The sequence below is a fragment of the Ctenocephalides felis genome, unplaced genomic scaffold (assembly GCF_003426905.1).
Source record: "Ctenocephalides felis isolate EL2017-DRISC unplaced genomic scaffold, ASM342690v1 CF-g0.4_SCAFFOLD_01886, whole genome shotgun sequence".
Taxonomy (NCBI): Eukaryota; Metazoa; Arthropoda; class Insecta; order Siphonaptera; family Pulicidae; genus Ctenocephalides; species Ctenocephalides felis.
Window position 1 is genome coordinate 173997395 of NW_020538040.1, and position 25191 is coordinate 174022585.

Genomic DNA, 25191 nt, shown 5'->3' on the forward strand with positions numbered 1-25191 from the left:
GGACACAATTGCTCGTCCACGATTTGAAGAGCACGGATCAACGATTTGAATGATTAGTGCTGATCAATTTTTGGCAAAAGCAGGTCCAGCCGGTTCGAAAATACAGAACGAAAAGTGAAAAAATGGCAGTTTTTGAGAGAACTCAGCATCAGATTATATTGATTTAATCTTTAGGTTTAATTTTGGTTGATTATTGATCAGTTTATTCCTCGAATGTTTACTTACAGTGCAGAAAATTTAAACCAATTTTAAAAATTTTAAATTGATAGTTCAACAAAAAAGTCATGATTCTTCACGAGTCAACGGTCATTATCACGGATGTAAATATACGTCCGATTACGGATCCAAAGTTTAAATGAACAAAATTAATAACTAGTGGGGTGCATAGCATCGTGCCTTAAGGCAATTTGCTGGAACTTCCAGTATCGTAATTAAAAATCTTACGAAACCCAATAAAAATTTACACAAAATGTGTACACATTATTGTTATTTCTATAAAATATCTGATAATTTGATGTACATATGTCCAATAAACTTTTTAGACCGCCAAATGACATTTTTTTAACTTAATATTTTTATTGAGAGTCCATAACCGCTGGACCAGTCTTTTCAAAAATTTAATCAGTTCTTCATCTTGTCAATACAAGTGAAATGTTTCTTGAGTTATTAAAATCGGTCGCTTCGTTCTCTTAAAAACTGAGTTATTTTTTTTTGCACTTTTTGCCCCGTATCTTCGGAACGGCTAGAACGGCCTTCGCCAAAAACTAATCAGCGTGCTGCACGCTTCAGTGTTCCCGAAATCGTCGACGAAAATTTGTATCCGCACACACACACATACACCCACACATACATCAATTTTTTTAAGGAATGCCAAAATGTTCAACAACCTTTGTAACGTAAAAATATATAAAAATTTTCATTTTCGATTTTTTTGCGATTACTATAACTTACCCTACGGGAAGTTAAAAACTAACCACAATAACCAATGAATGGTCACAATTTTACCAAAGCTCTAGGTTGAACTTACAAGTTCATTCAAACAAAAGTTTTTTCAGGTCGAATTTTTTTCAGGACGGTTATGGTCAATACTATCACCCCGTCTTGACTATGCGTCGAGTTCTGGGATACAATGTATAACATATAATATAAAAATAAATTAATCTGTGATCTTGATAATTTCAATTACACTTGTAATTTTGAAGTTCGTGCTTTAAAAATCATCTGGTTTAAACATAAGTCTTTTGATATATCTGTGTTCCTAAGTAATTATTGACGTTTACTCGGCTTGCTCTTATATTTACACAATGGACAATGAATAATTAATTTATCGAATCATTCACATTGGCAGGCCTCGCGTTTTCGACAGGTCGCGAGTGATTCAGAAAGAATCGCTTGCACATTTTCCAAATCTCTTTGTCCGCAAATCGAACGAGGAGATATTATTCGCGATGCATCTCCTTTGTTCGATCTTGTTATCCGGCGTAAGAATGCGATATTTATCATACGGCCCATTATATATAATAGATACACACACCGTATGTGAGATACTGATTGTAAACTTAATAATGCGTTTCAAATAAGAAAAACACAAGAACGATGTGTCCCTAGGCCGACCAGATACGATTCTAGCAAGACAGTACCGAGTACCTCGCAATAGCCGATTATGCGGCATTTTACCGATTACAAAACTTAACATTGAACGTAATAATACACCACTTGGAATATAATTAGCCATACTGAAGCAGGTTTGCGCATGTTAGTTAATAAAACGAAAATAACACTAAAATATTTTCATTATGACGACTCTCTGTTCCTCGGTGCTTTTACAAAAAATACCTCTGTGTTTAAATTATGCATAGTCATGATTCCTGATGTTCGGATAATTAGTTATAATGAGCTTGCAAAATCATGTTTTACAAAGTTCGTGCAATACTGAATTTGTGTACTTCTATTTATGTTTTATATTATTATTGAAATTAAGTTAATAACTTCCCGTAGGTTAAGTTATAGTAATCGAAAAAAATGTAAATTTCTTTTTCATATATCTTTACGTTTCAAAGGTTTTTGGATCTTATAGCATACCTACCTTGAAAATGATGGATGTATGTATATGTGTATGTGTATGTATGTACGTATATGCGGATACTATTTTTGTTGACGATTTCGAAAGAGATTAAAAAACGTTCAATTTCTATTGATAGGGATACGTGCTGATTAGACAAAGGTAGCCCCAGTTGTTTTGAAGATATGGGGCAAAAAGTGCAAAAATAGCCATTCTGATTTTGAGAGAACGGAGCATCCGATTCAAATGATTCACCCAACAAGAATTGATCAAATTTTTGGGAGAGCTGGTCCAGCGGTTTCGGAGATACAGAAAAAAAAGTTTATAAAAGTGACATTTGGCGGTCAAAAATGATCATTAAACGCATGCACATCAAATTATCATATATGTTAGAGATTTTAATAATAAGTACAATATTTGCTACCATTACTATGGGTTCCGCACCAAAATTTATAATGTTTAAAAATTATATAGTTCAAATAAATGCTCTCGAAATGTTTAACAGTATGGTTCAACCGATTTGAATGGGTTCCAAAATTTTTATAAAATTTCAAAACTTTCAAAAAAATTGAATTTTCATATATGTTAGAGATTTTAATAATAAATACAATATTTGCTACCATTACTATGGGTTCCGCACCAAAGTTTATAATTTTTAAAAAGCTCATTTATATAGTTCAAATAAATGCTCTCGAAATTTTTAACAGTATGGTCCAACCGATTTGAATGGGTTCCAAAATTTTTATAAAATTTCAAAACTTTCAAAAAAATTGAATTTTCATATATGTTAGAGATTTTAATAATAAGTACAATTTTTGCTACCATTACTATGGGTTCCGCACCAAAGTTTATAATGTTTAAAAAGTTCATTTATATAGTTCAAATAAATGCTCTCGAAATTTTCAACAGTATGGTTCAACCGATTTGAATGGGTTCCAAAATTTTTATAAAATTTCAAAACTTTTAAAAAAATTGAATTTTTTCTAAAAATTTCAAAAAGTCAAAATTTTACAAAAATTTCAAAATTCGTTTTTCAAATTTTGCAAAAAAATTCAAGTGTTTAAATATTTTATATTACGGTACGAGAAGTTACAGTAATTTGCCTAAGGAACAATGCCTTAATGCAAATTTTCGAACATAAACCACTAGTTATGGTTAATTTTAAAATTGTACAGTTGTTCATAATTAATATCAAGAACGATTCAATAATTGCTATGAGAAGATTTAAATCAGTTACGTTTTATATGCTTTTTTTATCATTAGTCGCTTGAATCAGATAAGAAATGAAAATATATAACGCGCTTTATAATCGTTTGGTTTCAATTTACTGTCATTCGAAGAACACCGGTTTTTTTATCGTTACACGATCACTACAATTTTAACATTTTTTCGCGCGCCCTGTGAAATACGACACAACACGTCCTTGCACGAACGTGTGCACCGCGGTTATAATTAGACCAATGTTATTATTCTGCTGATCACACAGCACTTGATTTTTGATAAAAATCAATGCGGCTGTCTAGCGCGCCCTTGGGGTTTGTAAATCTCAAGGGCAATTTGTATTTGTATTGAATAGTGAATTGCCGCCTATTTGAATAATCATAATTAATGAGTTGAAAACTAGTGATGCATGACATTGCGCCTTTTTTTTAAAAAAAAAATATAGTTTAATAAAAAGTCTTATTTGTTGAAAACTTGGGGCAATTAATTCATTATTTTTGACTGTGGCCGTAAAAATATTATTTTCGATTACGGATTCAAAGTTCAACTGAACAAAATTAATAAAAATTAACCACAATAACCCATAACTGGTCAGAATTTCACCAAGGCTCTAGGTTACATTTAAAAGTTAACTAGTGGTGTATGGCATCGTGCCTTAAGGCAAATTTTTGGAACTTCCCGTACCGTAATGAAATATACAAGGAATATTAAATGTTTTCAAATAGATTATTATAAATACTGTAACTTATATATGTTCACAAAAAAGTAAATATACAAAACTTAATCAATCGAATTTAAAATGAAGTGCTATGTCTAATATTTATAAGAATTATATAAACTGAATTGCAAAGTTAAAATTATTTATTTAAAGTATACAAGTGAGCTTTAGAACTTTAGCTACAAAAATAAAATTCGAATTATTTTCGATATTCAAAAAAAATTTTTTTTGAAAATTAAAAAAAAAAAAAAATTATCAAAAGCAATCGTTTCGTCAACGCAAGCAGAAACTTCCCGTAGGATAAGGTATAGTAATCGAAAAAAAATCGCAAATGGAATTTTTTATATATCTTTACGTTTCAAAACCTCCTGAAATAGGTTATTATGAATACTGTTACTTATATATGTTCACAAAAAAGTAAATAAACAAAACTTAATCAATCGAATTTAAAATGAAGGGCATTGTCTAATATTTATAAGTATTATATAAACTAAATTGCAAAGTTAAAATTATTTATTTAAAGTATATAAGTGAGCTTTAAAACTTTAGCTAGAAAAAAAATAAAATTAATCTTGGAAATTAAAAAAAAATATCAAAAGCAATCGTTTCGTCAACACAAGCAGAAAGTTCTTTGAATCATTAAAATCGAATGCTTAGTTCTCTCAAAAACTGCAATTTTTTGCACATTTAGCTTGGTATCTCCCAAACAAAAATCTCGGACCTGCTTTTGTCAAAAACTAATCACCACTTCTCCCAGTCATTGAAAATTGAATGCTTTTTGGATCATTCAAATTGGACGCTCCGTTTCCTCAAAAACTCGATTTCTATTTTCTGCACACTTTGCGCCGTATTTCCAAAACGGCTGGATCTGCCTTTGCCAAAACACATTTCCCCATCAATAGAAATCGAATGTTTTTTGAACCATTCAAACGGTTAATCCGTACGCCCGAAAACGAGGACGAAAAATTGTATCCATACATACATACATACACACACACATTTATTTTTCCTGAGGGAGGTATGCCAAAATGTTCAGAAACCTTCAAAACGTGAAAAAATGTAAAAATTTTCAATTTCGTTATTTGGGCGATTACAATAACTTACCCTACGGAAAGTTAAAAATTGACCACAATAACCGAGAACTGGTCACAATTTCACCAGGGCTCTAGATTGCATTTAAAAGTTAATAATTTCTAAACAACGTGAAATAATTTTTTTCTATTTTTTTTCAGGACAGTTACGGTCCATATTATCACCCCGTTTCGTCTTGACCCTTTATATTGTATATTTTTGTCAGTGTTTGAAATTTCTGTACAAATGTGTTTCTAATTATTACGGCAGAACAGGTAAGAATTAGAGCAACCATCAAATTAAATCTAACCCTCAAACGTATATAGATACTATATCGTAATTTTGCACTCCAATTAGGATTCAAATATCTCTACGGGCAATCTCGTAACATGTTCGTTAACATGAAACCATCGAACTGTCGATGATGTTTACGACTGCAGTCACTCGTAACACGTCGATACGCATCTCACGGCTCGCGACCATCATTAGGAGATGATGGTCTAGGAATAAGCGTTGCCGGTTAGGATTTAATGATTTAATGCCATAATTACATTGTAACAATATTTTCAATAAAGTTTTGTATTTAGAATTATATTGAATATGATAGATGAACACATACTTGTATACATAGCCACACATATTTGATTATTTAACAGCGTACAAGTAATAGTTGGTAAATAAAAATTGATTAACCAGTATGTACTGATTAACTTTCCGTGGAGTAAGTTATAGTAATCGCAAAAAATCGAAAATGAAAATTTTTATATATCTTTACGTTTAAGAGGTTTCTGAACATTTTGGCATACCTTAGAAAAAATGATGTGTGTGTGGGTATGTTTGATTTTTTAATCCTAGTTTAATTCTGGTTGATTATTGCTCAGTTTGTTTCTCAGATGTTTACTTACAGTACAGAAAATTTAAACCAATTTCAAAAGTTTTAATTTGACAGTTCAAAATAAGGTCCTGATCTTTCACGAGTTGGCATACCTTCGAAAAAATTGATGTATGTGTGTGTGTATGTTTGGATACAAATTTTCGTCCACGATTTCGGACGCTCGGATCAATCGATTTTAATAATTTTAAAAACATTCACTTTGCATTGATGGGGAGACGTTTCAAAGATACGGGGCAAAAACGGGAATTTAGTTTTTGAGAGAACTAAGAGTCCGATTTGAATTATTCGAAAAACATTTCATTTGTATTGACAAATAAAAAAACTGATTAAATTTTTGGTAAGGCAGGTCCAGCGATTTTGGAAATACAACAAAAAATGTAAAAAAATACCATTGCACATCAAATTATTAGATATTTTATAGCGATTTTAATAAAAAGTAAAAATTTTGTTTATATTTCTACCGGTTTCGTACCAAAGTTTATCCGTTGGACTGTGAGGCGGCGCTTACGCGCTTTAATATTTCATATCTAAAACAGCTACGCAGCGCGATTGCTTTGAAAAAAGCTCAAAATTGTGAAAATAAACAATTATTTTAAAAAAGGCATTTTTTTCTAAAAATTTGAAAATTTTCAAAAATCTGATTTTTTCTAAGTTTTCAGAAAAAATCTAAGCTTTTTTAAACATTTTAATTGTTCGTACGGTAAGTTCCAGTTATTTGCCTTAAGATATAATGCATCACTAGTTTATTGTAATACCTAGTATGTTATACTTTTAAGCTGGTGAGACATATTTTATTCTCAAAACTGTACAAATTTAGATAAATTTATATTTTATTTTGAAACATTGGCTGTTAAATAATCAAATAATATATTTCAAAGTCGAACAAAAAGACTTCAAGATATATCTTTCAGCTCATAAATTAATTATAAAATATAAAAAAATTATATAAGGATTTGTAAATCATATTGCTACTAAAATGATGTAAAATTTGCATTTGATTTAATATATTGGACTTAATTTAATTCATCTTAAATATAATCAGACTCATTGCCTTGAGACTACTTAACGACTAATGATGCAGTTATTAATGATGAATGTCAATCAGTACAAATTATGTATTACAGACATATCTCACAATCAGTACTACACAAGTGTACATTTATACTTACATATACACACACAGATATATATTATGTATCTATAGAAATATGAACACTATTTGCACTATTTTATTAAAAAATGCTCGAATTACAAGGGTTTCGAGACTATTATTTGTCGCACCATTAGTGTAAATATTATCAGGGTAAGTCCCTTAATCACGTGATCGGTTTTATTGTACCACCCTCTCCCCATTGGTCATACGTGGTCATATTTGAAATATTTCCCCCCCTGTTTAACTCGTGTTCCTAGAAAAAATTATAAAATTTTTGGGATTCTTTTGAAAAATTTTGGATTACTTTTAAATTCAGGTAAAAAAGAAATACACGTGATATTTTATTCCCCTCCGCCCCTTGTGATATTTCGTGATTTTTTTTCAAATACTCTTTTACTATATAAGCCTCACCTGATTTAAGTCTCCAAACAATTAGATGTATTATTATATCTTTCTACATAAATATACACTTTTATGTATAGTAATACTTCGCTTAACGCTACTTTTCTTATCGCTGTTGCGGTTTAGCACTATTCTACTTTAGTCCGAGGATTCACCAAATTTTGTATAAAATCTTAGAAGAAATTGTGGAATTAGCCAAAACAAATGTGTAAGATGTCAAAGAAATAATTCAAGAGACAGCATCTTGTCTTTCTTAATATTTGAAGCAATTAACGTAGCAAGAAGAAAACAATCTTTGTCCTTTATGACTGAAATTATGGACCAATTTTAACCCGAGGATTCACCAAAATATGGGTAAAAATAGAAGAAATTGTGGAATTAGCCAAAATAAATGTGGTAGATGTCGAAGAATTAGTTCAAGAAACAGCATCTTGTCTTTCTGATGAATATTTGAAACAACTAACCAAGCAAGAAGCAAACAATCTTTGGCCTATATGACTGAAATGATGGACCAATTTTTTTAAATAATCCCTTTTTCGAAACAGTTCAAAAGTAAGTTAGAGGGTTGTAGATGCCTTATTTGCCCATAAACAACTTCTAAAAGAACGCAGAAAAAAAAATGCAAACTAAGTTAGATGCCTTTTTGACAAAAAGACAAAAAATTGGAAACGCAGAATAGATTGAATGATTTGACTGAATTTGTATTTATTTTGTTTTTATAAGTTTATATATGTCCAATATTTTTATTGTTGTAAAAAATATTTGGTTTTATTTTGTTTAAAAATAAGTGCAGTTGGTAAATTTTTTACATGGCATATTTTCTATAGAAATTTTCCTAACCCGATTTAAGGCCCCGTTTAGGTAGGTCAAGCAAGGTATTACTGTATATATATACATATATAAGTGTGTGTTATAATTAGATGATTTCTTAAGTTCACCTAATTAAATTTTCAATATACAAATTATTCCTAATAACAGCGATTTCAGATTAATGTTGAACGAATTACTGCAAGTATGCGAGCATGCAGACGAGTGATCGGATAGTCGCGTAAATGCAAAGCTATCTAATAAACAAGAGCAAGGCGACATATCACAGAATTACTAATAAAAATGTGCGATAACAGATAATAAATCAATTAAATGTCGTGTTTTCCAATACATTAACGATTGTGGATATTCCTCTGCCCGACATGACACTTGCACGTAATGGGGCTTTTAACACGTGGACCATTGCCGTTGTCTCGCAATAATGTCAAGTTTCTGCGTAGATATATAACTTAACTGATATAATCCCCAACTTAATATTGTATTAAGTAATAATACCCGTTTTATGCAAAACAGGTTTCTTGTGCCGAAGAATCTGACGGCTATTTTTGCAATCACCAATTGGAAGAAATTGACACTGATGTCACTGGATTCATATTAGTTAAAACACAACACAGTGAACCATTGCCCATGAATAATCTAACAATACTATATAGAGCATGTCTAGTAATTGAAATAAGATTCATCTGAAAATTTGAAAATACAGACAAAGAAATATTTTTGGACTTAAAAATTGGAATTGAATAATTTTGGAGCTCTTTAACTAGTTAACTGTGATTTACGACTATACACGTCATGAAAAAGTGGCAGAATTTTATGTATTGACGAGTATACACGGCATGCATATAAATCTTTGACCATTGGCCAAGAAAGAAAAACAAAACATTCTCAAATTTGAAGATATTTGGAGTAGTTTAAAACTATAAATGGAATGTCGTAGGCGACATTTTACCCCAATAACAATATTTTGCCTCAATTCTGATGACACAAAACTGTGCGCACAGTTCAGTGAGTGCACCACAGTTAACTGGTTAATATTATTTGCCTTATTATTTGATTACTTTCATATCGATTCGTTATTGCTTTCAAACAGCTTTTCTGATATGCGTAACATGCACCTTTTACTAAAATCACCGATTCTCTAACATAATAGATGACAATTACGCATTAAATTATAATATTTACTAATGTTTTGAAAAGTGTGTACATTCTGTGTTCGGAATGTTTGATATTGAACATCTAGTAATCTAGTTAGTGCATGTTTATTGCGCAGATGCTTCAAGTAAGGTTGGGTGCCTGATGATCGAATTGGGCCACCGTGACCGATACGTACCTTGGTCAGGGATGGATATCCATAAACCAATTTTTTGGATGAAAAACTTATTCCGAATATAAATCAATATTGTTGAAAATAAATAAAAAATTAAAAAATAATTTAAGCGTTGAATTTGTGGTTTAGCGGTTAAGGCTGGGAATCAGAAGTTCTAGGTTCGATACCTGCCTCGGGCACTTGTAAATATAGATAGCAATATGTTTCCAAGTAAAAATAACCCTTGTCTATAATTCCTGCGTTAATAAACAATTCATCGCTATTGCAAAAATTGTAGTAATAAAATTCACCGCATAGAGATTGGATAATCATTTGGATGCCATCCATAAAACCATCGTTGTTAGCTAAGTCAAATCATCAGTAGCTTACAGAACCCTTAAGATCGCTGTTCAAATTATAAAAAAACTAGTGGGGTGCATGGCATCGTGCCTTAAGGCAAATTGCTGGAACTTCTCGTACCGTAATTAAAAATCTTGGTACGGAACACAAGAAAAAAAATCACAAAATGTGTACACATTATTAAAATCTCTATAAAATATGTGATAATTTGATGTGCACATGTGCAATAAACATGTTTGACCGCCAAATGACATTTTTTTAACTTATTTTTATTGAGATCCCACGACCGCTAGACCTGCCTTCTCAAAAATTTAATCAGTTCTTCATCTTGTAAAATGTTTTTTGAATTATTAAAATCGGACGCTCCACTCCCTTAAAAACTGAGTTACGGTTTTTCGCACTTTTTACCCCGTATCTTCGGAACGGTTAGACCTGCCTTCGCCAAAACTCATCAGCACGTCTCCTTATCAATACGAATCGAATGTTTTTTGAATTATTCAAATCGCTTCATCCGTGTTTCCGAAATCGTCGACGAAAATTTGTATTCGAACACACATACACACACGCACATCCACATTTTCTAAGGTATTCCAAAATATTCAGAAACCTCTGAAACGTAAAGATACATAAATTTTTTTATTTTTGATTTTTTTGCGATTACTTTAACTTACCCTACGGGAAGTTAACTAGTGGTGCATGGCATCGTGCCTTAAGGCTGGAACTTTTCGTACCAAAAATTAATTTTTTTAAAAAACCCAAGAAACCTAAAAAAATGAGATTTTTGAGAATTGTGAATTTTTGAAAGAAAAAGACTTTTTTTTGAAAAATTTGAATTTTTATTTTCCGTTCCAGTCCGTTCTCTCGGAATTATTCGAATTGGTTGATCTGTGTTCTCGAAATCGTCGACGAAAATTTATCCGTACACACACATACATCAATTTTTTCTAAGGAATGCCAAAATGTTCAGAAACTCCTGAAACGTAAAGATATATAAAAATTTTCATTTCAGATTTTTTGCGATTACTATAACTTACCCTACGGAAAGTTAAAAAATAAAACAATGTAAACACCAAATGTTAACACAGTTTGACTTTCTGATACTAAATGAGTTTAATAACTTAATGCAACTTTTTACAGTAAATTTTCAGACGACTCATGTCAGCCCTGATTCCAACATTCTGTGCAGTACAAACATACGGTCTACAGATACAGAGTATCCTCATCAGCACCATTTCTCCTCTACAAAAGATTAACACGCGCCGGGCACCGACATAAAACTAACCGGTATCATAAAGTATCGTTCCATCTCATTTCTTGGCGTTTCAGTGCTGGACCGTACTGTGGATGTCAATTGCCTTTAATTTTTACGGAAATAGTTAACTTGATCGTAATGTCTGTAATAAAGCGTGGAACATTATTCGAATAATTGATAAAATTCCACATAAATCTTTAGCATCTTGAATTTTGTTTATCTATTAAGCTAATTATTGATCACCTAATAGACAGTGCGCAGTGTGTTCAATTTAACAATCAAATACTGAAATGAGTTTACTTTTAAGTTTTATGCCTGGCTTTCTTTCCTTCTTTAGCTAATCCTTTTTTACGATAGTCCCTGGTGTCGGTGGTAATGTTGGTCAGTTCGAGGGCGCGGCCGTTGAGTTTTCTGCCATCCTGTCTGATGTCGCAAACGTTGGCGCTCAAGGCGAGGGTTATCTGCGTTCATCGGGCATGTGTCTCGATAGCGGTACATTTTTGATTAATTCATTGGCGATATTAATTACTATAGATTATGCAATGATATTGAGTGCCGTGAAGAGAAAGCAATGCATCATTACTATGATTGATTGTCATACCATACTTGATTACATTAGTGATTTTAGTTCGACGTCGACCATTTATTTATTAAATAAATAATGCGACTGAAACAATAAGATGATTGTACTTTCATAACCAGAATGACATACAGACTTGGGTGAACGTTAATATGAAATTATTGATTACACTCGAGCTGAATGTACATAATGGTGATGGATATTGTTGGATTCCTCGATTAGGGTGGCCTGCATTTCAAAAAGCTCATAGGATGTAGCGTGTATTGTGATAAATTTTTACTGATGCTCTTTACATTGAATCTATAATCAACCATTTCGCTACGGCAGTATTTTCAGCAAAAGTGACACTGCTATACGAGCCAGAAAGTCAAGATTTTAAATTTGTATCATTGAAACTAAGCATTAAACCTGTAAAAAACTATAAATATTATAATAACAAATTAAAATTTTCAATAATTAACTTCTGATAGGGTCAGTTATTGTAATCGCAAAAAAAATGAAAATGAATGTTTCTATACATCTTTACGTCTTAAAGGTTTCTGAACATTTTGGCATACTTTAGAAAAAATTGATGTATGTCTGTGCGTGAAAGTTTTTGGCAAATTTTTGTAGACGATTTCGGAAACATGGATCAACCGGTTTGAATAATTAAAAAAAACGTTCGATTTTTATTGAGGGAGGATTTGAGTAATTTAAAAAACATTTGATTTCTATTAATGGGGAGACGTGCTGATTTATTTTTGGAATAGGCAGGTCCAGCCGTTTCGAAGATACGGGGCCGTTTTGAGAGAACAGAGTGTCCGATTTGAATGATTCAAAAAACATTTTAATTTTAAAGGCAGATCCAGCGGTTTTGGAGATCCGAGAGATCCAATAAAAAAAGTAAAGCAAAATGCTATTTAGCGGTCAAAAATGATCATTAGATATATGCATATCAAATTATCATATATTTTATAGAGATTTTAATAATTAATACAAAGTATGTTTATATTGTAACGATAATAATTATGAGTTCCGTACCAATATTCATCCGTTAGACTACGACGCGGCGCTTACGCGCTTCTATATTTTGTCTATAAAGCAAAGATATCATAATATATTGATATTTTGAAATTAATAAATAAATTAAATAAATTAATAATATTTTGAATAAGAATTCAAAATATAAAAAAAAAATGAATAAAGTCCGATTATTTTTAAAGATCTCAAAACTCTCAAAAATCAATTTTTCTCAAAGTGTTCAAGATTCTTCAAAAAATTTAATTTTTGTACGATAAGTTTTAGCAATTTGCCTTAAGACACGATGTCATGCACCACTACTTTAACTTAGAATGATTAATATTGAAGCAAAAGTCGACACACTGGATGTCGTCTACAGACGACACTCGTACACACAGGTCGTCAAGCGGATGTCGCCTATAGACGGAGGCTGGTAGCGCAAGGTTTAATATTGTAAACTATAGATGATTTATTTTTTCCTGCCAATAATTTATTTATTCGTAAGCAAAGCAACATGTGTTTGCCGCTCGTAGCTTTATTGTGCGAATAAAGGTCAAAATAAATCTACGTGTTCATAAGCAACACAATGCAATACGTAAGTCGCAAACCGCGCATTGAAAGCACTATACTTGCGGCGGGAATGTTTATTATGTCGTAAACACGCCGTTAGTTCATTATTTTCGATTTATTATCCTGTAAAATATATTTAGAGCAAAAGCACATTGAGTGTAATGCAGTACAATAGGTAAATAAAAAGCCTTTGCGTTTGCAATCCGATCCTATAAATCTTGTTTCAACGATTTAGATGTGTATCTATACAAAACAAATCGCACAAGAAGCTTTGGAACAAGGGAGTTAGCAATAAGTAGAAAATATCACCTATAGAATTTATGTTTGTTAAATGTTGAAAAATAATTTGCTATATTAAAAGCTTTCAGATAAGCGACTAAGTTCTATAGTGATGAAACAGATTTGTGTCCGACGATTAGTAAAGGTAATAGTTATCACACACATCATTTTCAATTAAGAGTACCAAATATAGAGTATTTACTTAATGAGGGGCTAATTCTAGGATAACATAGAAATGTTATGTTACGGGTCTAATTGTATGAGTTGGTAGTCATAAATTGTCAAAAAGCCATATCTTTGCTGTTCGATCAAGCGTTTCACACATAAAACCTGACCTCCAAATGTTCAAACGTCCAATAACAATTTTATCAACTTTCTGATGCCACTTTGATAACACATATGTGAAGTCTAACCAAAGTTAAGGTTATGACTTTTGAGCCAATTGGACATTAGGTTTTATGTGTAAAACGCTAGAACCTACTGATACGACTATAGACTCGTAACATAACATTGATATGTTATCGGAGAATTGGCCTCAATTGACAAAGAAATTAAAATTAATTTAAAATAATAATATAATTTTTTTCATATTTTTAGTTTCCTGGAATACTACATTTTTAGGTTCCTGGTTTCTCTTCCTTGTTTACAGTTTATTTCTTTACTATCAAACTTTCAAACTATTGATTCCATGCTTCTGTGTATTGTGCCTCAGCTTTAAATTTTGTCTTTTTGTCATTTTATTTTATCCTCAGTGACATCATATAGAAGTAAGGTGACCACAGGTCTCGGTTTGGCGGGGACAGTCCCGAAATTACATTTTGTGTCCTGGGTTTTTCTAAAAGCAATATTTGTCTCGGATTGAGATTTTTTGTCCCACATTGTCCAAGATTTTCGAGAAGTAGAGAAAAATTTCGAAGAAAATTGAACAGAATTTCATACAAAGATTAAAAGCAAAAGAACATATAGATCCAAAAGTAAATGCTATAAAATAATCAAGTTTTTTCTAAAAAGTGGTATTTCTGATTTAAAAGAATTGATTTATTTAGATTTATATTGTATTTGATTTTTCAAAATTATATTTACTAATACTTTAACCCCCCCTCCTCCCGTCTCGGATTAGCATAACTAAATATTACGGTCGCGGTTATAATGTTAAAAAATGTGATTACCTTAGTAGAAGTCACCTTTTTCTCAATATAAGCCCGATGCAGTTTTCCTCCATTTTTGCAATCGCAGGCCTAGAATACATCACACACTTTGCCCTTTCAAAGGGTTGTCTGTGTATTATTAGTTTGGCGTTGAATTTAAGAATGCATTTGTCTACTTTCAGCTAAGTTTTACCATTCACCATCCCCTGGTGTAAGAAATGATACGACACAATGTTTCGCTACTAACACCGGATAGTGCAAACATACGCTCATAACCAGGCGCGTGGGTTGACGCTGTGAATTCATTCATAACATGGATCTAATATGGAAATATTTTTAGAAAGTTATACAAATAAAGCAATAAAGTTTGGATTATTAGATGAAGTGATGTCACGATATTTCAGGGACCACATTAGTGGAAGACAATCATGATTAGGATTTTATTAATTAAGTTATGTAATAAAATATTTATACAACTCTTGCAGTTCATTAACTACAAATGAGACAAGGACTGTTGTTGGCAATAGGTTTGTTATCAATAGATAAAAATTACTATCATTACAAAGAGGTCAGTTTGAAAACCTTCTTTAGCCAGTAATGTTTAATTAGAAAATGCAGAGCAGAAAAGAGAAAATACAGGGAACTGAAAGCCGAACCGCAGGATGAAGAAGCATGGGAGCAGAAGTTTGAAAAGGAAAATACATGAAAAAGTGTAAAAAGAGGGGGGATTAGTGGTAATAGGAATGATAAACGACGAGTAAGGGAATCATATGTTTGTGATGGCTCTCACACCATAGACCTGCCTTCGGACAGACTACCATTTCTTATTGTTATGCAGAACTTAAATGTCAAATTTGGACATTTGGATTTTTGACCGTTTGACCGAAGTCTCTATTAAAACTCTATAATGTTCTCCATAATCATATTCATTAACACTTTGCACTTATAGGCTCTATATTATTACATTTTATATGTTACATATAACAATTTTATATGTTACATATAACATATGTTACATATTACAATGTTATATGAACCTCGTTTGTTACATTAGACACTATAATATCTAACTCATTTGTTTGTCGCTCTATAGCTAACTACATTTAGTTTATATAATATGAATATATAATATGGAACTTTGGTATTGATTATATTAAGATCTTTTAAAAATTGATTGCTTTCATTTTTATTTATTCAATTAAAATTGCAACTACCATAAGTTGACATTTAGTAATTAGTTTGATATTATAGTAAATGTCAGTTATGAGTCAAGTGGTAATCCCCGTATGTAGGAGTAAATAAACGTTAGGCTGCATAGGCTACTAAAAACCTGAAACCAAACTAAACTATACTATATTAAAAAATATTAAAACACCTAGAGGGGAGGAGGGGTTTGACAAAAAATCACGTGGGGGAGGGAGGTGTATAGTAAGACATCACGGGTATTCATTTTTTACCTTAATTTTTGAAAGCAATCCAAACATTTTCAAAAAATAAATTAAAAAAATTACAATTTTTTCTCGTAACTAAAAATATACGTGATGTTTGATGGGGGAGGGGGCGTTAAACTTAAATATCACCACGTATCATCAAGGCGCTGGGTGGTCCAAAAAACCTTGAAAAATCAATCACGTAATTAATGGTCGTCCTCTAATATGCTAAACTGATTAGTTGGTTTTAGTTGGTTGGTCGGTGGCACCTGGTTGGTTGCAGTGGTAAAGCTATGTGTATTGTAATGAGTATTTTCTAAAATTTGTATGCATTTACAGAATATCATTTTGATGTGTCCGCTGACCACTTTGAAATATGCAAGTAAAGCAAATTAGATATGCATATTACAGTGTACACTGCATGTATCTCCGAAAAGACACGTTCCGTTCATATTTCATAATGGAAACTTAATTAAAGACGAAGTCAGATTCGCGACTCATTCGATTTGCCCAAGGGCTTGGCAAGGCTCGCACCGCGTATTAATTCTCTTTTTCTCTTTATAATTTATATTTCTGCTTAGAGTTTATTATATTAGTATCGTGTACAGTAGGGTACCAAGAGATGATCTGTTTAACTCAGCTCGCCTCATTATAATATAATATATAGTGCTTCTGAGCTTCGAAATGCAATACGACCGATACGGGACTTGAGGCATTGTCGGATCCAAAAGAATCCAATAACAATAACACGATCTGAAACAGTTGTGCACTCTGAGCGTTCTTCTCATGCGGGATATCGAAAAAATATCATTCGCTTATCATAAATAAACCCTACTATCGATCAAACATCAGAAGTGTTGTAAATAATTAATACCACATTAGTGGAATGTCTTGGGAATTTTGGAATTATTTTTTGTTGACAAGATGATCGGTTTAAAACAATTCAATAATATTTAAAAAGATATAGATGTCATTAGAATAAGAATTGTTTCTCACGCACGAAATTGTTATAGATGGAATTGAATTAACAGAGCGCAGCGTCTGGATGCAGTTTTCTACGTAAATAGGAAACGACACCGTCGACAGATCAAACCAATTAAGAGAAGTAGACGAATCACGATCCTAAACTACTCTTCTGCTCTTTGTGCACAATCATGCAAGAGTTTGAACGTAGTTCGACAAATATAAGCATCTTCAAACAGAGTGACAGTTAGTTGGTAAAAGCATTTTTGTCAATATCTATTGATACATTTTATTATTGACCAACGTTTAACAATATACGGTCAGCAGTAACAGGAGTTTTAACCTTGATATCTATTATATACCTTTATATATAAGGTAGTGCGGGGCACTAAGATCCAATTTGACTTTGAGCAATTATATTGTGAAAAACATTCTAATTATATCAAAACAACTAACATATATCAAAAAAGCAACTATCTGACTATGTTCAGTAAAACTCACAGCTAATTTGTCATTGTGGAAAAGTGATTTTTGCTGTTTTTCAAAAATTTGCCACCTGGTCCTTTTTACCTCATAAAAATGGGACGTCCAGAGGGCAAACAAGTCTAATATCTTATTTTTAATTTTGCAAAATATAAATGTTATGAGTACATTTTTTGCAGAGGTAACACTGTATATAACTTCGGTCTAGTATTTTGTCAGAAATATTCATCAGCAGAGTTGGAATAACTATTTATTTAATTTATATCTTGTAAAATCACTTTTTTAACTTAATTAATTTCTTTATTTACTATATTTCTAGTAAACTAACAACAAAAATACTTTTGTTATGGATTTTCAAACATTGCCCTTTATCTCCCGATAGCAACGTCGTAACAAAGGTGAATGCTGGTTATACATCTTTTGCCCTCTACTTTGAAATATTGATGTTAAAACGTTCTTAACTTTACTTGTTTTCGAGATGTCGGCAGTGGACTTTTTACCTGCGGACCTTTAAACCCCGCTCTACCCTATTATTTCATTATATGCTACAGACAGTGCCAGGCCTCGACCTGGTGATCTCTGGCGTGCGAGTCGGGCATACTAGCATTGAGCTACGCCCGTCGCGATAAAAGCCTACTTTGCCATTTTTTTACATTCAGGAATCAGCGATATTAATTACTTGTTTGTTTTCCGAAAGATAAAAATACTATGTCCATTTACTATGTTTATTTATTTATTATCTGAAAGATAAAAATACTATGTCCAAACCTATATGCAGAATAAACATTTTCTAAATAAAGTCCACCCTAAATACTTTCTCAATTCTATCATTCCATACACATTTCCAACCCCGCAATCCATTAAGCCACATTATACAACAACGTTATCTGCTGTATTTCCGATAAATAATGAATGATAAATTATCTCAGCTTTCAGCCATCCAACTAATATTTTAGTGCCCTCAGGGTTTTTTTATTAACGTATGGAACATATATCAAGAAATATTACAAGCGTAAAATCAAGTTGTCCAATTGCCTTTTTTATAATCTTACCAAAACAGAAAACATAGTATCTAAGAAAGTGATACAATAATGATATTGATTTACTTACAATTACATATATTTACAACTTTAGCTCGATTATACTTTGATAATGTTTCATGCATGTTATGTTCTAGAGGTCCTATTAAAAACTAGATTTTAGTAAATTTAAAGCAAATATTATGAGATGGGTTTAATATAAAAGCACGCTAACATAAAAATAATAATTAAATTGTTTCGATATACAAAATGTACATAATTACAGAAATGTTTGTTAAAGCATCTAAGATTAGTTTGGGCTAATATTTCTGAGCAAAAGTAAATTATGTTCATTTTTCAAACTTTTAAAATTTTATTCTTGATTTTTAATCTATATTTAACTTTCCGCAGGGTAATTAACTTCCCGTGGAGTAAGTTATAGTAATCGCAAAAAATCCAGAACGAAATTTTTTGCATAAATTTCTGAACATGTTAGCATAATTTAAAAAACTAGTGGGGTGTATGGCATAGTGCCTTAAGGCAAATTGCTGGAACTTCCCGTACCGTAACGAAATGTTGGAGGAATACTGAATGTTTTCAAATAGATTATTATAAATATTGTAACATTGTCTAATATTTATAAGAATTATCTAAACTGAATTGCAAAGTTAAAATTATTTGTTTTAAAGTTATATTAGAACTTTAGTCAGAATAAAAATAAAATCTGAATTATTTTCGACATACAAAAAAAACTAAAAAAAAATCCAAAATCAAGCAGAAAGTTCTTTGAATCATTTAAATCGGACGCTTAGTTCTCTTAAAAACTGCCATTTTTTACATATTTAGCTCCGTATCTTCGAAATGGCTGGGCCTGCCTTTGCCAAAAACTAATAAACACTTCTCTCAATCATTACTAATTGAATGTTTTTTAGATCATTCAAATCGGATGCTCCTTTCTCTCAAAAACGTGATTTCTATTTTTTGCACTCTTTGATAATGTTTATCTCCGTAATTGCTGGACCTGTCTTTGCCTAAAACTAATCAGCACATCTCCCTATCAATAGGAATCGAATGTTTTTTGAACCATTCAAATCAGTTGATCCGTGCGCCCGAAAACGTGACTGGAAAATTGTATCCATACATACACACACATCCATTTTTTCTGGGGTATGCCAAAATATTCAGAAACCTTCAAAACGATAAATGTAAAAATCTTCAATTTCGATTTTCGGCCCATTACAATAACTTACCCTACAGGAAGTTAAAAAAAGTCACTTGGCGGTCAAAAATTATCATTAGACATATGCACATCAATTTATCAGATGTTTTATAGAGGTTTTAATAATAAGTTCAAATCATTACATTTTTATGGGTTCCGTACCATTATTTATCGGTTAGATTGCGATGCGGCGCTCACGCGTTTCTATATTTTATCCTTACGCAGCTAACGTAGAATTTCTAAAATATTTCAAAATATAAGAAATAAAATTATTCAAATGTAATTTTTTTCAAAATTCTCAAAAATCTAATTTTTTCGAAGTTTGACAAAAAAGTTTAATCATTTTTAAAAAAATTAATATTTGGTACGGGAAGTTCCAGCAATTTGCCTTTCAGACACGATGCCATGCACCCCACTAGTTTTTTACTCAAACCGTGTTAGATTAGATTAGATTAATAATATTCCTGAGCACAAGCTACAATAAAAGAGAATTGTAAGCGTCGCGTCACAATTCATAAGGCAATGAATTATGATCTATTTATTTGGCTCACGTTCACCGTCAGACGCGTGCGACGCATCGTACTCCGTTCCCTATTGTGTCTGCAATTATTTAGTTGTTAGTTAGAACACGAGAGAGAGCCCGTGCAGGCCGTGCAGCCCGTGCCACGCGTCCATATGGTATGGTGTATGGTGTATCATTGCGCTTCTGTAATTGTGGTCAGCGGCATCAACGACAATAACAATAACGAACACATCGGATACATTTAGTCACATTCATTCAATTAATGACTTAACGACATAAAAAATACATTATTATCAAATTATACGGACCGAGTGATACGGACTTCTTTTACGATTGTATTACGATTATGATATGTATATCGTTCAGAAACGAGTAGATTTAATAGATCGAGAACGGGTTTATGTTGTTATCATATCAGGATAATATATTATTTGATTGGAAGTGATTAGATCGAACAGGATAAAATAGATGATATCGATACCTATGAATAAGAAATAACGAAGAAAAATATTATGCATACAAGTACTTAGATACATATACACTCAAACACACACACATATAAATTACTAAAATAACTAAAGTGAAGTTAAGATCTTTTTAACAACAATATTTGAAAGTAGATGCAAGAAGATGTATAACAACAACTATCCTTTAATGTTCCAAGGCTATCTACGCGTTCACAATCATTTTTCAATTATCCTACTCCTAATTTAATTCTCTCTTAAATTCGCCTATTTTACTTATGTCCTCTAACTTTAACTTAATTAATAATGAAATAGATATTCACAACACTTCACCTAATTAAATAATCTCCATCTGCACAAGTTAACCTTTTTATTTTCTTTTCAAATATCTCATTATTTTATCTTATTCTGTTTATAAATAATATTGTTACATTCTGCATTATATGTAATTTTATCTTAAGCATTTTATGTCACTAACGATATATTGTAATTTTGTATATATTTTAATTGTTATTCATTATGTAAAATAATTGTATTTTTGAGTCCTCTTGGAGAAATATGTGGGCTATATATTTAAATAAATAAATAAATAAACTAGTGGGGTGGGTGGCATCGTGCCTTAAGGCAAATTGCTGGAACTTCCCGTACCGTAATGAAATGTTCGAGGAATATTGAATGTTTTCAAATAGATTATTATAAATATTGTAACATTGTCTAATATTTATAAGAATCATATAAACTGAATTGCAGAGTTGATATTATTTGTTTAAAGTATAATAGAACTATAGTCAGAATTAAAAATAAAATCTGAATTATTTTCGATATACAAAAAATTTAAAAAAATTTAAAAAAAAAAAAAAAAAAACTGGTACATTTTTTTTTTTCCAAAATCAATTATTTTGTTAAGACAAGCAGAAAGTTCTTTGAATCAATTGAATCGGACGCTTAATTCTCTCAAAAACTGCCATTTTTTGTACATTTAGCTCTGTATCTCCGAAATGCCTGGGCCTGCCTTTGCGAAAAACTAATAACCCCTTCTCTCTTAAATTCGCCTATTTTACTTATGTCCTCTAACTTTAACTTAATTAATAATGAAATAGATATTCACAACACTTCACCTAATTAAATAATCTCCATCTGCACAAGTTAACCTTTTTATTTTCTTTTCAAATATCTCATTATTTTATCTTATTCTGTTTATAAATAATATTGTTACATTCTGCATTATATGTAATTTTATCTTAAGCATTTTATGTCACTAACGATATATTGTAATTTTGTATATATTTTAATTGTTATTCATTATGTAAAATAATTGTATTTTTGAGTCCTCTTGGAGAAATATGTGGGCTATATATTTAAATAAATAAATAAATAAACTAGTGGGGTGGGTGGCATCGTGCCTTAAGGCAAATTGCTGGAACTTCCCGTACCGTAATGAAATGTTCGAGGAATATTGAATGTTTTCAAATAGATTATTATAAATATTGTAACATTGTCTAATATTTATAAGAATCATATAAACTGAATTGCAGAGTTGATATTATTTGTTTAAAGTATAATAGAACTATAGTCAGAATTAAAAATAAAATCTGAATTATTTTCGATATACAAAAAATTTAAAAAAATTTAAAAAAAAAAAAAAAAAACTGGTACATTTTTTTTTTCCAAAATCAATTATTTTGTTAAGACAAGCAGAAAGTTCTTTGAATCAATTGAATCGGACGCTTAATTCTCTCAAAAACTGCCATTTTTTGTACATTTAGCTCTGTATCTCCGAAATGCCTGGGCCTGCCTTTGCGAAAAACTAATAACCCCTTCTCCCAATCATTACTAATTGAATGGTTTTTAGATCATTCAAATCGGATGCTCCGTTCTCTCAAAAACTCGATTTCTATTTTCTGCACTCTTTACTCCTTATCTCCGTAACTGCTGGACCTGCCTTTGCCAAAAACTAATCAGCTCTTCTCCTTATCAATAGGAATCGAATGTTTTTTAAATTATTCAAATCGGTTAATCCGTACGCCCGAAAACGTGGGCGAAAATTTGTATCCATACATACATACACACACACACACACACACACACACACACACACACACATCCATTTTTTCTGAGGTATGCCAAAACGTTCAGAAACCTTCAAAACGTCGAGAAATGTAAAAATTTTCAATTCCGATTTTCGGCCCATTACAATAACTTACCCTACGGGAAGTTAATTAATAACCATGGTATAACTGGTGTTTATTTTACTAGACCTTAATATAATTTTTTAATCTCAGAAACTATTGAATGTTCCAGCTTTTAATTTTTGTCAAATATTTAGTAAAGTGTAGTAACAATGTATGTCAAGTTTCATCAAAATCGAATTATGCATTTTTGAAAACGTGCAATCTGCTTCAATACTAGTATTGAGAGCGTAGCCAGCCACCAATCAACCTCGCATATCTCAGAAACTATTGAATGTTCCAACTTGAAATTTTGGTCACAATTTTGGTAAAGTATAGTAACAATGTGTGTCAAGTTTCATTAAAATCGCAGAACGCATTTTTAAGAACCTGCCATCTTTTTCAATGTTAGTATTGAGCGCGGAGCCAGCCACCCATCAACCTCGCATATCTCAAAAACTATTGAATGTTTCAACTTTAAATTTTTGTCAAATATTTAGTAAAGTGTAGTAACAATGTATGTCAAGTTTCATTAAAATCGCAGATCGCATTTTTAAGAACATTCCATCTGTTTCAAAGTTAGTATTGAGCGTGGAGCCAGCCACCCATCAAACTCGCATATCTCAAAAACTATTGAATGTTTCAATTTTAAATTTTTGTCAAATATTTAGTAAAGTGTAGTAACAATGTGTGTCAAGTTTCATCAAAATCGAATTATGCATTTTTGAAAACGTACAATCTGTTTCAATACTAGTATTGAGCGTGGTGCCAGCCACCCATCAACCTCGCATATCTCAGAGACTATTGAATGTTCCAAATCTAAATTTTGATTACAATCTCAGAAATTATTGAATGTTCCAAATTTAAATTTTGGTCACAATCTTGGTAAAGTATAGTAACAATGAGTGTCAAGATTCATCAAAATCGCAAATCGCATTTTACCATCTGTTTGTAAGCAATAACTAGTAGTGCATGGCATCGTGCCTTAAGGCAAATTGCTGGAACTTCCCGTACCAAAAATTTTTTTTTTTTGAAAAAGACATTTTTTTTTAAACTTTGAAAAAAAAATGTTCTTGTATTTTGAAATATTTTGGAAATTTTGAACTTTCTTTCAAAGCAATCGCACTGCTTTAGTAGACGAACTATAGAAGCGCGTAAGCGCCGCATTGTCGTCTTACGGGCAACTATGTTACGGAATCCATAGAAATGTAAACCGAATTCAAGCCCCGCTCTAATTTGTATCATGATTAGGTTCACTTAAAAGATTATTAAATTTAATTTAAATATTTGGAACAGTTACTTATATTGAATAAATTCACATTAAATACTTATATGTATTTACAAATAATAGAGATCAATTCGTTGACTTGTCGTAGAGAATTATTATATTATTTTTTTCTTTGAGATAAAAGACAATCAATCATATATTGTAAAACCACAATTTTATATATATTATATTTATATTGAATTTTATCAATACCAATGTTCGAATTAGGGTTCCAAATAAAATAATAACTATTGGTGCATTGACGAAAAATTGTATCCACACATACATACACACTGACATACGTACAACCATTTTTTCTAAGGTATGTCAAAATGTTCAGAAACCTCTCAAACGTAAAGATATATAAAAATTCATTTTTAATTTTTAGACGATCGGGAAGTTATAAAAATACTTCTCGTAGGGTAAGTTATTGAAGTCACAAAAAATCCAAAAATTATAATTTTCTTCACCTGATCATCTGATTGTTTTTGCATGCCTTTCAAAACAGAATGTGTATATTATTTATAATCATAATATGAATTATAACATTATAATATTTCATTTCATTTGTCTTTTTCAAGCGCAGTCCTTATACTCCGATACGTTCCAAGCCAAGAGAATGAAATCAACGTCTAACTGGCAGAGCGTCGTCGGTACCCATTTGGCCAATTGGACGACGATTAAAATAATACGCAGCATCCGTCCAGCGACAATATAACGTAGAATACTACGATTCTAGATGACGATAAGTCAAACCAACAAGAGCCTTCTGCGGAAATCATCTGTGATTTATTGTGATTGTCATGAATGC